Here is an 18,360-nt window from a genome sequence, read left to right on the forward strand (position 1 = left end):
AAAACTATTAACAGATCTTCCATACCCTGTGTATCCCACTTCCTTTACGACTGCTGCTGTGATAAATAAAAGCCATGTATTACGTTCACAAAATCAATTTATTCAAAATAGTCTGCCCGTGAATCGACGCCGCTGAATTCGTTTTAAAAGTTTGTTGATTGGTGACTCCATAGAGTGCTGAGTGCACAACGACCATATGATCAATAAACGGAATTGAGTTATTGTGATCACTTCATAGCTTCTCTTACTGTTCATAACTACACAGTGGCTACGAGCTTTAATTTGTACACTAAAGCACTGAAGATGATTATTATGTGATCGAAAATCAATTTTGCTGTTAATAAATCATCAAAATTACGGCCGAAGCTGACCTTCCTTCTAATTTAAGAGTCTTTTGAAGCAGTCACTGTTGTTCTGTTTTGGAATTGCATTTAGTACCGCAACAATTTTCTTGGATGTTCTTAATTGTGTCATGACGGTGTTCCTTCATTGCGAACTTTGAGGAAGAACCAGAAGTCATGTGGGGCCCAGTCCGGCGAATGCGACTGCTGACCCAGGACTGTCATCCAATCGCTGGCCGAAAACTCGTGCACAGCCTTCGCTTTTGTCGACTGGGGTGTATTCATGAAAGAGCAACCAAGAACCTGCCTCTCCGTATTCGGGTCGAAGTCGACATACGCTGGAGGACTCAGAAAAACTTGATGTTGCCTCACTGCTCCACCGCCATTTTCCGACGAGTGTCATTGGCGGCCACTTTGACTTTCTACACGGTTCTTGCTGAAACTCCACTCGCCACGAGATAGCACTGCAGTTTAGAATTTCATATAAGCAGTGCTAACAGCACTGGGATACACTCTATTATAAAATTGAGTTTACACATAATTTCAAACCTCTACGAGATTTTTTTCTGCCTGACAGGCCTCAAATAATGAGGAAGGACAAAAAACCTTTTTGCTTAGTACATTCTTTTAATTTATTACTACTTTACTACTAACACACTTTACAGACAGAGTTCGAACATACTTCGCAAACAGTATTCACATATACCATTGGATGTAACTGCAAAGTTATATCATTGCACGACACATAACTCATAAGCCATAACGTCATAAACATCGAGTCGCGTGAAGATGGAATGTAGGGTAAAATTCGCTAGAGATACAGGTGATAATATCTGTACAAATGTGTGGGAAATACGTTAAATGTATGTGAAATATCTGTAACTTGTGGGTTTGAAGGCAAATCCACGGGTAAAAAGCCCTTCGTAAATCCCTGGATTGATTTCAATGAGACCTGATACAGACATTACTTACTACATGGAAAAAAATACTGTGGGGATAAGTATCAGAAACCTCCTATTCAATTGAGAGTGGTAACGTGGAGGTAGAAAGGGGATGATGGAAAAGAAGGCGAACATGGAAACATGTTGTGGGAAGGGGAAATGGATGGTAAGGGAAGAGAAGATGGATAGAATGGGAAGAGGTGGTCAAAGAAATGAAAGAGGAAGAGGTGGACAGTGAGAGGAAAAGGAGGAGATGGACAGGTAGGAGATGCAGGAGATAGACATGGAGGGGAAGAGCAGGAGATAGTCAGAGAAATGAAAGAGGAGGAGATGGATAGAGAGAGGGCTAGGAAGAGATGGAAGAGAGAGAGGGAAGAAAAAGATTGATACACAGATCCTGGAAGAAGAGATGAACAGAGTGTGGGAAAAGAGGAAATGGACAGAAAGAGGAAGATTGAGGAGATGGACAGAGAGGCGTCGAGGAGATGGATAGGGTGAGGAGGGAAAAGAGGAGATGGTTAGAGAGGGGGGGAAGGAGGAGATGGACAGAGAGAGGGGGAAGGAAGTGTTGGAGAAAGAAGGGAGGAACAAGAGATGGATAGAGAGACGGGGAAGGAAGAAATGGAGGGAAGGCAGGGGAGGGATGAAGAGATGGACTAACAGAAGACTGGAATAAACACATCCACGGGCTACGCCAGGTTCTCAGCTAGTCTGTGCTGTAAAGGAGGTTAGATTTTAGTCTCCGTGGGCGGTATGGACGGCACGACGCTTCTGTGCTTGGAGGCCAGAGGTGCATCGTGCCTTGTGCCACACAGCGAATGCATATGAATCTACATCTACATACGTACTCCGCTAGCCACCTGACGGTGTGTGGCGGAGGGTACTTTGAGTACCTCTATCGGTTCTCTCTTCGTCTCGTATTGTTCGTGGCCGGCCGAGCGGTTCTAGGCGCTACAGTCTCGAACCGCTCGACCGCTACAGCAGCAGATTCGAATGCTGCCTCGGCCATGGATGTGTGTGATCTCTTTAGGTTAGTTAGGCTTAAGTAGTTCTAAGTTCTAGGGGACTGATGACCTCAGCAGTTAAGTCCCATAGTGCTCAGAGCCATTTGAACCATTTTTTTTTTTTATATTGTTCGTGGAAAGAAAGATTGTCGGTATGCCTCTGTGTGGGCTCTAATCTCTCTGATTTTATCCTCGTGGACTCTTCGCGAGATATACGTAGGAGGGAGCAACATACTGCTCGACTCTTCGGTGAAGGTATGTTCTCGAAACTTCAGCAAAAGCCCGTACCGAGCTACTGAGTGTCTCTCCTGCAGAGTCTTCCACTGGAGTTTATCTATCATCTCCGTAACGCTTTCGCGATTACTAAATGATCCTGTACCGAAGCGCGCTGATCTCCGTTGGATCTTCTCTATCTCTTCTGTCAACACTATCTGGTGCGGATCCCACACTGTTGAGCAGTATTCGAACAGTGGGCGAACAAGTGTACTGTAACCTACTTCCTTTGTTTTCGGATTACATATCCTTAGGATTCTTCCAATGAATCTCAGTCTGGCATCTGCTTTACCGACGATTAATTTTATATGGTCATTCCATTTTAAATCACTCCAAATGCGTACTCCCAGATAATTTATGGAATTAACTGCTTCCCGTCGCTGACCTGCTATATTGTAGCTAAATCATAAAGGATCCTTCTTTCTATGTATTCGCAGCACATTAACCTGTATCTGTCCGGAAATGAGCGTGGCGAGTACTGTAAACTATTCTTTCACTTACTAGAATAACCACACAAGTTTAACAAACATATTAGGTGAACCAGAGAAATATTCTGTTACACATTCGAGATGATTCATGGCGATACTGAAAAACAAGATTGCGAACACCATGCTCAGCTTGAAATAATTTCAGCAAAACATCTTTCCGCCATTTGAACCTCAATGACTGTTATTCAGTATAAGTGTGAAAGACAAACATAAATTTGGTAATAAGATACGCTAAACACATACATCATGAAAAGTGGAAAAATACACACAATTGCAAAACTTCCTCGTATAACAGAATGTCACCATCTTGAAAACACCTGTAGGCAGCAGTAATAATTTATAGACAGGCAAAGAGCACCTGCCACAACCCAGAGAAGCTCCTCTACAGTAACTTTAAGCATAAAGTACACCACCCCTCTCAGGTGGAACAATTGAGGTTATAATTTACGCCTAAAATTTCCGACAAAGATTTTGCCTACTTATGGTTTCAATAACGCTGCGATTTCAGTCCCTAGATTCCGAGCTATAACTCGAGAATTTTGTTTTTCTTTTTCCCCAGGATGCCAGAAACCGCTTCTTCTTTAGACTAAACATTTCTCACGGTCCATGTTTCGTGCGTGAGAACATTGGCGACAGAACGGCAGAAGCCTAAACTGCCGTTTATACTTACTCCCAGCAGAGTTCAGGAGAATGCAGAGCTAAGAAACCAGTGCGTCCGCTTTCGGAGGCTGGTCCACTTTTAGGGCACTTTATTTGTGAAGTTTCGATAGAATTCTGAAATCCATATCGCTGCAAAAGGGGCAGAGAACCACGTTTCCATATACACACGGACAAGAAAAATACGAACATCACACATGGCATTCTCTTCTTGCGGCGATAATATAAATTCATTACTGTACACAAACATTTTCAAGCAATAAATGGCTTTCGCTGCCCACCTTGCTTGATGGAATGCCTCTGGTACGCGAAAAGATCATTAGAAATCACTGTTGCTTGACGTCCGCTTTTCTTTTTTTTTTACGTGTGACCCTGAAATTTCTGAGACAGTGTTACCAGCTGATGTTACTGGAGCTTCCTGGAGATCAAGTAACTTTAATTGGACGCTACTGCAATCTGACGGTTTCCAATTCGGCAAGTCAGTCTGAGAAGAAAGTGATTGGAAAGATCTGAACGATAGCAAGCTAAACGACCGAAGTACGGATGAAATTAACAGCACTGAATGCGTAATTTTTCTTTCTTTTCCATTATTTTCGAATGTTATGAATTCATAAATAAATGATTTAGCAAACCGATGAATTTCACATTCGCTTCGTTCTCGCGTCTTCCTAGCTGCCAATGCTCGATCAATATGTTCTTATCTCTACGTCAAGTATGGGGTAATCGGTTCTGTGCATGAACCGTAGTCGCCCTTTCAACTTTTGTTTACCTTCTTCAGTAGTAATGACATTTAAAGTATTAGGATACCCTATATCTAAAATGTCACGAAGTTTTGAACAAAATCAGTTTGCCTTCGTTTATCAACGTCCTATGATCTGCAAGCATATTCCGTGGTTGCCTTCATTTTTACGAAAGCCAATTTTGCTATTCAATTTATCAGATCCCGTGTAAGAATTAGTGCCTTTTCCCAGTAAACCATCGCTTCCTGCATAGGTATAGTGTCTCTTTGATGAACATTTGATTTATACTCCTGCAAATTGTAGAAGAAAGCTTGCAATCTTTGTCTGATAGAGGGCAGTTTGCCTCGAGTTACCTCGTGTCACTAATACCTGATTAAATAAATCATCTTCCTCAAACGAACCGAAGGACGAAGACATTGTCCTTGCTACGACTGCTGCCTTCTCTCGAAAGTGAAAGACTGCTGGTTGAACCGGCTTGGGTCGTAAAAGAGAACGTCTCTACTTCCTCTGCCTTCTCTATACCTGTCTTGGTGTCACAGGCCTGTCATATACCTAACCAATACGATCTGTGACAAGAGAAAGTAATGCTTGTCGTGCAGAAGAAATATTTTGCGAAATTCGTGGTTTTACCTTTATGGGTTTTGCGCTTTTGAAGGCTCTGTAGCAACCCTTCCCGTTATCCTACTCAGCCCAATTTTCACTCAGCTGCTTTTCACACAGACTGGAACAGAAATGGATGGTTGCACAACAAAAATTAAAAAAGTTCCATACAAGAGCCACTCTAATCTACATAATCCAATTCCTTAACACAGTGTGCAATTGCCATGCAGAGGACCTGGGTTCGATTCCCGGTACTACCAGGGTTTCTCCTTCGTGGGTATATAGAATTGGTGTGCTCTCAGCCTCGTTATGCCAACACAGGAACTACTCAAACGAGCAGTGCCGGTTCAGAGGTCAAGAAATCTGACGACCCCATGTCCCTCCATACCGCGTCCGATGATACCATTTGTAGAGAATGACGCCGCGGTCGGTCGAACCCTTTTTGACCAAACGCGGATCTTTACCTTTTTATTCCCTGATACCTTAGCACATGTCTGATCATCCCGAGCTTTCTCTCTGTCAACGTTTTTAACACGTTTCTCCTCGCTGATTCTCATCCCTTACCTAATCATCCATCTAATTTTCAACATCTGCCTATGCACATCTCATACGCTTCAGTACTCTTCTTTTCTTGTTCTCGCGCAGTCCATGATTCACTACAATTTTTCTCCGATTAACGCGTTTTTAATCTTATTATTTGGGAAGAGAGAGAGAGAGAGAGAGAGAGAGAGAGAGAGAGAGAGAGAGCTGCCACTCATTACAGCAAGTCAGAATTTTCTCAAATCCTGCCATTTTTATAGCTGCAAAACTTTTCGCTGCGCGGGATTAGCCGAGTGGTCTAGGGCGCCGCAGTCATGGACTGTGCGGCTTGTCCCAGCGTAGGTTCGAGTCCTGCCTCGGACATGTGTGTGTGTGTGTGTGTGTGTGTGTGTGTGTGTGTGTGTGTGTGTGTGTGTGTGTGTGTGTGTGTCCTTAGCATAATTTAGGTTAGGCAGTGTGTAAGCTTAGGGACTGATGACCTTAGCAGTTAAGTCCCATAAGGTTTCACACTAATTATTTTTTTGTAACACTTTTCTGTATACAACAGCAGCGCCATTGAACAGTCTTATAGTGCGAGTGACCCTGTCTGACAAATCGTGTACTTGCCAGGGGCAATCAAAATATTTCCGTCTGAGGGCTTTGCTGCAGCATATATGGAACATACCGTGTCTCCGATACGTGTTTATAAGCATCGGCAGGCAGACAAAGAATTAGTGTGGCATTCGCGTCTTTCCAACTTGCAAGGAGTAAATGCAGAAACGTAACTATGGTGACGGTATTACCAAATGCGTCCAAACAGGACCGATATGCTGTTATTATTTTTTTGGATGGCGAAGGACAAACCACTGGTAGATATCCATTGGAGAATGAAGAAGGTGTATATGGAATGGTGCGCCAAGTTCCGTGCCGGTCGCCATTAATCTAAAGACGCCCGTGGATCTGGGAGACCAGCCTCACTCAAGTGGGTGACACTCGGTCACCACCCTATAGTCCTGAACTCTCCCCATGCGATAATCGTGCCTTCCGTCCATTAAAGAAAGGTCTTGAAAGGCCATTGTACGACACACAGTTCAGGAGATGTGACATCGTAAACATTCAGATGCATGAGGAAGTAGCTTTGGCTTAAAATGGAGCGCAAGTTTCCCAGACTATATTGATGCAGTGTTTCATAATGAGAACAATTGGCGACTTCCAACAAACCTTGGAGATTGTGTCAAACCAATTCGAATTTTTTTCTCGTTTACGTGCCTGAGGTCAAGTAAATGTGTCGGTCAAGGAGTTCCTGTTTGAGAGTGTTGCTGCAGCGTGCATGCAACATAGCGCGACTCGGATGCGTGTATGTGGGTACAGACATGTAGGTATGGGATTACTGTGGTATTTGTGTCGTTCCAAAGTTCGTACGGTAAATGCATAAACGCAACTTTGGTGACGGTATTACCAAATGCGTCCAAACAGCAGCGATATGCTGATATTCTTTTCTTCCCTGCCAACATCTACATCTACGTGATCACTCTGCCATTCACAATAAAGTGCCTGGCAAAGGGTTCAATATACCACCTATATCTACATTTACATACATACTCCGCAATCCAACATAATGTGCGTGGCGGAGGGTACATCGTACCACAACTAGCATTTTCTCTCCCTGTTCCACTCCCAAACAGAACGAGGGAAAAGTGACTGTCTATATGCCTCTGCACGAGCCCTAATCTCTCTTATGTTTGGGGTCTTTTCGCGAAATGTAAGTTGGCGGGAGTAAAATTGTACTGCAGTCAGCCTCAAATGCTGGTTCTCTAAATTTCCTCATTAGCGATTCACGAAAAGAACGTCTCCTTTCCTCCAGAGACTCCCACCAGAGTTCCTGAAGCATTTCCGTAACACTCGCGTGACCATCAAACCCACCAGTAACAAATCTAGCAGCCCGCCTCTGAATAGCTTCTATGTCCTCCCTCAATCCGACCTCATAGGGATCCCAAACGCTCGAGCAGTACTCGAGAATACGTCGTATTAGTGTTTTATTTCACAGATGAACCACATCTTCCCAAAATTCTACCAATGAAACGAAGACGACAATCCGCCTTCCCCCACAACTGCCATTACATGCTTGTCCCACTTCATATCGCTCTGCAATGTTACACTACTAATGGAGGATTCAGACATTACGGCATTCTTTTTCCTATTCATCTGCATTAATTTACATTTACCTATATTTAGAGTTAGCTGCCATTCTTTACACGAAACACAAATCTTGTCCAAGTGGTCTTGTATCCTCCTACAGTCACTCAACGACAACACCTTCCCGTACACCACAGCATCATCAGCAAACAGCCGCACATTGCTATCCACCCTATCCAAAAGATCATTTATGTAGATGGAAAACAACAGCGGACCTACCACACGTCCGTGGGGCACTCCAGATGACACCCTCACCTCCGATGAACACTCACTATCGAGGGCGACGTACTTGGTTCTATTGCTTAAGAAGTCTGTCTCTCTATCGTTTCACTCTTGAACGGCAGGCGGGAAAAACGAGCACTTAAATATTTCTGTGCGAGCCCTGATTTCTCTTATTTTATCCCGATGATCATTTCTCCCCTACGTAGGTAGGTGCCAACAGAATGTTTTCGCAATCGGAGGAGAAAACTGCCGATTGAAATTTCATGAGAAGACCCTGTCGCAACGAAAAACGCCTTTGTTTCTATTATTGCCATTCCAGTTCACGTATCGTGTCTGTGGCACTATCTCCCCTGTTTCGCGGTAATGCAAAACCAGCTGCCCTTCTTTGTACTTTTTCGATGTCATCCGTCAGTCCCACCTGATGCGGGATCCCACACCGCACAGCAGTACTCCAGAATAGGGCGGACAAGCGTGGTGTAAGCAGTCTCTTTAGTAGACCTGTTGCACCTTCCAAGTGTTCTGCCAATGAATCGCAGTCTTTGGTTTGTTCTACGCACAATATTATCTATGCGTTCGTTCCAATTTAGGTTATTTGTAATTGCAATTCCTAAGTATTTAGTTGAATTTACAGCTCTCAGATTTGTGAGAGTTATCGCCTAATCGCAATTTAGCTGATTTCCTTTAGTATTCGTGTGAATAACTTCGCACTTTTCCTTATTCAGGGTCAATTGCCACTTATCTTGTCTTAATCATTTTGCAATTTGTTGGTCGTCTCATGACTTTACAAGACGGTAAATGACAGCATCATCTCCAAACAATCTGAGACAGCTACTCGTGTCGTGAATATAGATGAGGAACAATAGAGGGCCTATAACACTTCCTTGGGGAACTCCGGATATGACTTCTGTTTTACTCCATGACTTTCCGTCTATTACTACGAACTGTGACCTTTCTGACAGAAAATCACGAATCCAGTCGCGATACTCCGTTGGCTACAAAGGACAAACCACTGATAGACATCCATTGGATGTCTCTTAAAAGCCACAGTTGTGGAATGGTGGTCCTATAGTATTGATTTCTCCCCATGCTGTTACACGCCTTTGGTTCCCTACAAAAGGCCCTGAAGAGTCGGCAATTTTTGTCGGGACGAGGATGTGTAGCAGGCAGTCACGAACTTCTTGACGCAGCTGGACATGGTGTCTTAGCAAACGGATTGAAGAAATGGGGTGCGTTCCATCAGACGATTGCCTCAATGCTGACGGCGATTTCGTCTGATTGGCGTACCGATTCTGGACTGTACAACCTTCGAACAGAAACTTTTTGATCACCCCGTATACTGTATAATAAAAACATTAGACATTCTGTGTAATGAAATACGGGATTAACTGCAGTACGTTCGTATCTTGCTGCCACCATGACATTTTGACACCGTTTGGCCAGCTTCAGAGGCAGACACGTGATGTTAGACTCGTGATGTAAATGTCATGTGGCTAGGGCCTCCCATCGGGTAGACCCTTCGCCGGGTGCAAATCTTTCGATTTGACGCCACTTCGGCGACTTGCGCGTCGATGAGGATGGGATCATGATGATTAGGACAACACAACACGCAGTCCCTGAGCGGAGAAAATCTCCGACGCAGCCGGGAATCGAACCCGGGCCCTTTTATTAGCACTCCGCCTTCAGGTCACGAGTGGCCTACTGGGACCATCCGACCGCCGTGTCATCCTCAGTGGAAGACACGGATAGGAGGGGCGTGGGGTCAGCACACTGCTCTCGTGGTCGTTATGATGGTATTCTTGACCGAAGCCGCTACTATTCGGTCGAGCAGCTCCTCAATTGGCATCACGAGGCTGAGTGCATCCCGAAAAATGGCAGCAGCGCATGGCGGTCGGACGGTCACCCATCCAAGTGCCGGCCACGCCCAACAGCGCTTTACTTCGGTGATCTGACGGGAACCGGTGTATCCACTGCGGCAAGGCCATTGCCTAACCCGGGCCCTAACGATTCAAAAATGGTTCCGAGCACTATGGGACCTAACAGCTGAGGTCATCAGTCCCCTAGAACTTAGAAGTAATTAAACCTAACTAATCTAAGGACATCACACACATATCCATGCCTGAGGCTGGGTTCGAACCTGCGACCGTAGCAGTCGCGCTGTTTCCGACCGATGCGCCTAGAACCGCTCGGCCACCGTGGCCGGCCCTTTAGGATTGACATTCTGTCGCACTGACTACTCAGCTACCGGGGGCGGACACGTGAAGATGACCATAAGACTGTGCACAGAAACATAGTGGCAGCAAGTCACCGATATCTGGAGGTTGACCTGTAATTCCATGGAACAATTTATGCGCCGGTAAACTCTTTTGGAGACAGACACGCTGCATCTCATTTGCACGCGTTCGGGGGTGGTTTTAATAGCACAATCCGCAATGTCAGTCATGGCATTTTCACCTCGACCAAAAACTGACGAAGGCGGTGGGACGCATTGTGAGCAAGTTGTCGGTACGCGTCCAGTCGCGTACAGGCGTGTAGACGATGCTCTTACAGCGAAAGTGCGGCGGATGGCTCACCGGAATCCGGGTGCGATAAAAACACTGGACGGGGGCGGTCCGTTGCGTGCGCTGACCTGGGATGGCCGCGGTGAAAGTTCACCCGATAGGCGGAGGTCCGGCCTCGGGCTGTGGGCTTCCCACACCAGGTCCGTGCTCGCAGTATATTAACCGGCTCTGACGTCACGCCGGTCGCTCCCAAATCTCTCCGGATTCCGAACAGCTGAAAACACACACGCACGCGCTGCTGACGTCCCGGGGAAATCTGGCTCGTCACAGTCAGCTGCTTTCCTCGTTGATGATTACAATGTCTGTGTTTGTGCAGTCCTTCAGACTTGGACGCATATCTGAAGGACATTGTGTAACACGCCCGGGAGTACATATGGGTGGAGGACCCTTAACGCACTACTGGTCAAAACTGTATCAGATCATTTTTTCAAACTTTTATACATAAATACATGACATTGAGTGATTAATTGAATAAAAAGTTGTTTTGAAAATTTTTAGTTTATTAGAACAAAAACTACAGACCGTCCCATTTTTGGGACATAGGCCAAATGCGCTATCCAAATTCACAACCTTATTCTCCATGCATAACATTGTAAGAAATAACACAAACAATAAATAAAGAATGTTTTAATATTACTGAATGTCTATTCAGTATGAAATGAAGCAAAACGCTTGTGTACACCACACATTTTTGTTGTTTTTCTCTTGCAGTAAGCACATCTCTTCTGTGTTTTATTCTCTTCTGTGTTTTACTTGGCACAACGAAATTATTTCCTGGATCTAGTCGTACATCTGCGCTCACCCGTCCTCGCATCAATCTGCTTCCTTGTGGTCCTCTGCGTTTTGGTACTGATCCTGTTTTCTTATAAAGGTAAAACATCACTATTCTCTGTCAGACACACGAAAGTGAGAGCTTCTCTCTAAAGTACGGGCTACATCTTGTACAACAGACTCATTGTTCAATACATTTTCGTCAATGTCTTCTTCATCTGTTGTTACATCTGCATCGGTTGGAATAATCGCCGATTCTACGTCATTATCTTCTTCGTCACTCTCTTGGTGGTTCGCTAGTTCTGCTAGAATTTCTTCAAGGGTAAGTGCACGTGGCATGTTTTTATCCTGTTGGAATCTTAAAATTGGAATAGAACATGAAAAAAAGAGATATAAAGAACGTAAAATGCAATTCTTCTCTGTATAATAGGCGTATACAAGAATAGGGCACATCAACAATAAATGATAGTGTAACATGCCATTGTCCCATTATTGGGAAGCATAAAATATATCGATATTGGACTTAATTGAAAAAATCTGAAGTATACTTAATCTTAGATGGACATCCATATGTCCATAACAAACACGCCCAGACAACTAAATCACAGCTCATTGTCGTCCAGGAACAACCAGCAGACATACAGTGCTGCCAAGTGCGAGAACAAAAAATCGGCACGTTTATAATTTTCCTGACGTGAATTACTTAGAAAAAAGTTATTTATTTTACATTTACAGGCAATATAGCAGTTAGTTGAACCTACAGGTGCAACAATAAAGGCTAAAAGCTCCATTGCTTACGTAGAAATAAGTAAAATATACGCGTCCCAAAAGAAAGGGACAATGGCCAGTAATGGGTTAAAGTGCTTCTGGACCGTGCGCCCTGACCACACCACCTACCTGATACTCGCGCGACGGTCGTATTGTTCTGCTCCACACTGCTGCTGGCTTGCCTCAAATTATCTACCGAAATACGCAGCGGGTTTAAGGGACGCACTCACGTTAAAACACAACACTGTCCTACGTCTGGCATGAACAACTATATTCTGAGACGATAGGAAATGACAGGTTGCACTGCTTACACGCCAACTTCTAGATGACTGTCTGTCCACAAATATCACTAGGAGGAGCTTACGCGTAACCGACCACCGCGCGGATGGTTGTTGATGATGCGTAAGCCGAATAGTCGAACGAAGGCTCTTACGCTCGCCACGCACACACAAATTTCTTTTGGTACCAGTTCTCCTTGACACTAATAATGAATTTTAACGCTATTCACGAATTTACAGTTCGTTGTTGTTGTTGTTGTTGTTGTTGTGGTCTTCAGTCCTGAGACTGGTTTGATGCAGCTCACCATGCTAATCTATCCTGTGCAAGCTTCTTCATCTCCCAGTACCTACTGCAACCTACATCATCCTGCATCTGCTTAGTGTATTCATCTCCTGGTGTGCCTCTATGATTTTTACCCTCCACGCTGCCCTCCAATACTAAATTTGTGATCCCTTGATGCCTCAGAACATGTCCTACCAACCGATCCCTTCTTCTAGTCAAGTTGCGCCACAAACTCGTCCCCAATCCTATTCAATACTTCCTCATTAGTTATGTGATCCACCTATCCAATCTTCAGCATTCTTCTGTACCACCACATTCCGAAAGCTTCTATTCTCTTCTTGTCCAAACTATTTATCGTCCATGTTTCACTTCCATACATGGCTACACTCCATACAAATACTTTCAGACACGACTTCCCGACACTTAAATCTATACTCGATGTTAACAAATTTCTCTTATTCAGAAACACTTTCCTTGCCATTGCCAGTCTACATTTTATATCCTCTCTACTTCGACCATCATCAGTTATTTTACTTCCTAAATAGCAAAACTCCTTTACTACTTTAAGCGGCCCTCGGCATCACCTCATTTAATTCAACTACATTCCATCATCCTCCTTTTGCTTTTGTTGATCTTCCTCTTATATCCTCCTTTCAAGACACTATCCATTCCATTCAACTGCTCTTCCAACTACTTTGCTGTCTCTGACAGAATTACAATGTTATCGGTGAACCTCGAAGTTTTTATTTCTTCTCCATGGATTTTAATACCCACTCCTAATTTTTCTTTTGTTTCCTTTACTGCTTGCTCAATACACAGACTGAATAACATCGCGGAGAGGCTACAACCCTGTCTTACTCCATTCCCAACAACTGCTTCCCTTCCATGCCCCTCGACTCTTATAACTGCCATCTGGTTTCTGTACAAATTGTAAATAGCCTTTCGTTCCCTGTATTTTACCCCTGCCACCTTTAGAATTTGGAAGAGAGTATTCCAGGCAACATTGTCAAAAGCTTTCTCTAATTCTACAAATGCTAGAAACGTAGGTTTGCCTTTCTAAGGTAAGTCGTAGGGTCAGTATTGCCTCACGTGTTCCAACATTTCTACGGAATCCAAACTGATCTTCCTCGAGGTCGGCTTCTACCAGTTTTCCCATTCGTCTGTAAACGATTACAGTTGACAGACAGTTCTCAGTTGTACGAGCGTGCGCGTAACGGGCGCTGCGCGGCTGATTGTTGATGACGCGGAAACGCGATGATCGAAACACACGTCCTCACGCTCTCTACGAGACACTGGCACTCGTTTTTACTCCTTTATGGTAACTAATTTTTGCTGATTCACATTAGTTCTTTCTGAGAGACCAAACACGGCGGGGATGATTGATGCTATACGGTACGACACGCAACGAGAGGTTACACAAATACGTTATCGGCGCCACTGTTCATTTTTTAATTACTTCTTGACACCCTTTCCTCTGAACCATGTCATCACTTTACTGAAATATCACTTGTAGCAACACTTCAACTTCCATACTAATAATGGCTCTCAGATGCAGACCTACCCACAACAGAACAGTATCCCGTCTTCAACTCTACAGACGCGGCTGCTCGCAAAGATACTCCGCAACTAAGCCAGCGATATGACAATACGCTTACAATTGTAGTCTGAAGAGAGTCTAAAGATTACAGCTGTCGTAAACATTACGAAATACAGTGACAAGCGAAAATCGGAACACCAAAAAAATAATATACAGTAATGAAATTTCGGGAATGCTTTTGTCTATGTAACATACTGAAATGATTGACTCTGCAAGATCACAGGTTAACGCGAGTGCGAGATAAGCCATTGCAAATGTGAAATGCTGGCACATCAGTAACCGGTGTAATCGCCACAGTGTTGAATGCAAGTGTGCGTCGGCAGATGTGGCCGAGCGGTTCTATGCGCTTCAGTCTGGCACAGCGTGACCGCTACGGTCGCAGGTTCGAATCCTGCCTCGGGCATGGATGTGTGTGATGTCCTTACGTTAGTTAGGTTTAAGTAGTTCCAGGGGAGTGATAACCTCAGATGTTTAGTCCCACAGTGCTCAGAGCCATTTGAACCATTTTTTGAAATTCGTGTTGGAGTCCCGGCCCGTCACAAATTTTAAAGCGTTGCATGTAGCTCATGTCAATGCATAGTCACAGAATGCGAATCTGTTTCGTAACGAGCTTTCATTGTCACACTCGAGCCCTCGATCTACGAGGTAAAGTGGATTATTATCCACAAAGCAGTTATGAAATTTTATTGTAGTCAAATAGGAAACTTACAAGAACATCGTTTTTCGACATAGTCTCCTTGCGTTTCAACGCACTTGGTACATCGTTGTACAAGCTTCCTGATGCCGTCAGAAAAGAAGGTTCTCGGTTGAGTTGCGAGGCAGAAGTGCACCGCCTCTTTCACTGCTTCGTCCGAGGCAAATCGACGGCCCCTTAATGCCTGTTTGAGTGGGCCAAACAATTGATAGTCAGAAGGGGCAAGATCGGGTCTTTATGGAGGATGATCCATTACTTCAAATTTGAGTTTTTGGAGCGTTTCAGCCGTGTGGACAGCAGCATGCGGACAGGCATTGCCGTGCAACAACGCAACACCTTTGGACAGCAAATCCTCGGCGTTTGCTTCGAACTGCAGGCTTCAGCCTGGCAGTAAGCATCTCACTGTAACGTACACTGTTTACTGTTGTGCCCCTTTCCCCATAATATTCAAATACAGGACCTTGTGCGTCCCAAAAAACCGTGATGCATCAGTTTTCCTGCGGATTCATGCATGGCGAATTTGGATGTCTCCATTCCGTACTATGCCGTTTACTATGGTGGATCCATGTTTCGTCACGAGTAATCCTCCCACCTAAGAAATTGTCCCCTTCGTTACCATACCGATCCACATGTTTTTTTACAGATGCGCAAGTGCGTTTGTTTATGCAACTGTGTGAGTTGTTTTGAGATCCATCTTGCACAAACTTTACGAAATCCAAGTCTGTTGCAGATGATTTGGTTCAAATGGCTCTGAGCACTATGGGACTCAACTGATGTGGTCATCAGTCCCCTAGAACTTAGAACTACTTAAACCTAACTAACCTAAGGACATCACACACATCCATGCCCGAGGCAGGATTCGAACCTGCGACCGTAGCAGTCGTACGGTTCCGGACTGAGCGCCTAGAACCGCGAGACCACCGCGGCCGGCTGCAGATGATTTCGTAGGCAGAACCGTGTCTACTTTGCAGACGATGCGCCACTTCTTCAGTAGCTAATCGTGTGTCTAAGAGAATCATTTCCCGTGAACGCTCAACGGTTTCTTCATTTGTGGCGGTAAACGGTCGTCCGGCTCCTTCATCGTGCGTAAAACTTGTGCGACCATTTCGGAATTTTTCAATCCATTCGTAGACACTCCGTTGTGGCAAAACGCTGTTCCCGTACTGTACCGAAAATCTTCGATGAATTTCGTCCCCCGGTACCCCTTTCGACCACAAAAAAGCGGATCACTGAACGTTGCTCTTCTTTGGTGCAAATAGACAGCGGAGCAGCCACGATTAACAGCAAGTCAGCGGTAACGAAACTAACCTAGCAGCTTGAAAATTGTAAAGTTATAACAACAAATGAGCAAAAGCAGTGTCGTCAACGTAAAACGACAGTACTATCAAAATAAACAAAAATATAACTGTCTAAGGCGCTGCAGTCATCGATTGTACGGCTGGTCCCGGCGGAGGTTCGAGTCCTCCCTCGGGCATGGGTGTGTGTGTTTGTCGTTAGGATTATTTAGGTTTAGTAGTGTGTAAGCTTAGGGACTTACCTTAGCAGCTAAGTCCCATAAGATGTCACCCACATTTGAACATTTTTGAAAAATATAACTAAATTGCGGGTAACAATTGACTTAACTTCGTATTTGAGAAATACGCCTTTGTTCATGGTCGTCTCTGTCGCATTTCGTGGATTTATGACACTCAAGTGGTTTCGGCTTTTACTGAATCATCATCGCAGCCAGTATGTTTTTACGAAAGTTTTACAAGTCAAGCCGCCATCTGCCGTTCATCGATGTCAGTAAGAATCACAATTTCAGAATGAATGGAAAATAATAATCATTTAGTGTGCCCTAATGGCTGGGTACAAGTATTTCAATTGGACGCCACATCGGTGACTTTCGTGTCGGTAACCTAGGGCAGTAATAGTTTAGGGGAAAGCGGACCTGCGGGTTAAGTTGGTGGGAGAAGCTCGGGCCGTTCATTGCGAGTCCCCACATCGTTGAGAGGCGAAAACTAGATAAAACGCAGACCTAAAATTTCCTTCTTCCTATCAGTATTCGATGCCCCGACCTCTGGAATTCCAGGAAAGTGCTTACCACAAGACTACCACGCTAGACATGGAAAATGTGAGACGCCACACTCATCAGTCATTGTAATTGAGTCGCATGTTCGGCTCTGAACTGTGTTTCCTGTTGTGACGGGCGGCAACGTGAGGTGAAAGAGTTGCGCAATTTCTCCTGCAACGTCAGTACCAGGGCGGTGAGAAATGGCACGTGCAGTAGCTTCGAATAACACTTCGCGCAACGGAGGTACTGGAGCACGACGTTCGTCCCAAAAGCCGCCGTCACGTGACCTAACTCGTTTCTCGTCTGCCTACTCTACATCTGCTGATAAACTTCACTAACGTAGGATAGGGTAATTCGTGACTACGTTAGCGTCTTTCTTACCTCACTTGTTTTTTCTTACATCTGGCATATGAGGTCAACCGACCGCTGTGGCCGAGCCGTTCTAGGCGCTTCTGTTCGAAACCGCGCTGCTGCTACGGTCTCAGGTTCGAATCCTGCCTCGGGTATGGATGTGTGTGATGTCCTTAGGTTAGTCAGGTTTAAGTAGTTCTAAGTTCTAAGGGACTGATCACATCAGACGTTTAAGTCCCATAGTGCTCAGAGCCATTTGAAGTAAAACAGGTCAGAAATTTGCAGGACCTCTTCTCATGACGGTGGGACAATACATCTACATCTACATCGATACTCTGCAAATCACATTTAAGTGCCTGGCAGAGGGTTCATCGAACCACCTTCACAATTCTCTGTTATTCCAATCTCGTATAGCGCCCCGAAAGAATGAACACCTATATCTTTCCGTACCAGCTCCGATTTCCCTTTATTTTATCGTGGTGATAGTTCCTCCCTACGTAGATCTGTGTAAACAAAATATTTTCGCATTTGGAGGAGAAAGCTGGTGATTGGAATTTCGTGAGAAGATTCCGTCGCAACGTAAAACGCCTTTCTTCTAACGATTTCCAGCCCAAACCCTGTATCGTTACTGTCACACTCTTTCCCATATTTCGCTATAATATGAAACGTCCTGCCTTTCTTTGAACTTTTTAGATGTCCTCCGTCAATCCTATCTGGTGAGGATCCCACACTGCGTAGCAGTATTCTAAAATAGGATAACAAGCATAGTGTAGGCAGTCTCCTTAGTATGTCTGTTACATTTTCTAAGTATCCTGCCAATAAAACGCAGTCCTTGGTTAGCCTTCCCCACAAAATATTCTATGTGTTCTTTCCAATTTAATTTGTTCGTAATTCTAATTCCTAGGTATTTAGTTCAATTTACGGCTTTTAGATTAGACTGATTTATCGTGTAACCGAAGTTTGAGTTCCTTTTAGCACTCATGTGGATGACCTCACACGTTTCGTTATTTACGGTGAACTGCCACT

General features: G+C 44.5%; 2 protein-coding genes and 1 pseudogene across 2 annotated transcripts in view; 1 reads left to right on the top strand and 2 right to left on the bottom strand.

Annotated features, from left to right (window-relative positions):
* Nucleotides 1-18,360, top strand: part of LOC126295230 (uncharacterized) — a 2,305,622-nt gene that overhangs the window by 1,999,595 nt on the left and 287,667 nt on the right. The gene's annotated exons all lie outside the window — the stretch shown is intronic.
* LOC126295232 (uncharacterized) overlaps nt 1-18,360 on the bottom strand; it is a 150,419-nt gene that overhangs the window by 123,715 nt on the left and 8,344 nt on the right. The gene's annotated exons all lie outside the window — the stretch shown is intronic.
* On the bottom strand, nt 9,851-9,967 carry LOC126295531 (5S ribosomal RNA; annotated as a pseudogene).

Source organism: Schistocerca gregaria, chromosome 11 (assembly GCF_023897955.1).
Source record: "Schistocerca gregaria isolate iqSchGreg1 chromosome 11, iqSchGreg1.2, whole genome shotgun sequence".
Lineage (NCBI taxonomy): Eukaryota > Metazoa > Arthropoda > Insecta > Orthoptera > Acrididae > Schistocerca > Schistocerca gregaria.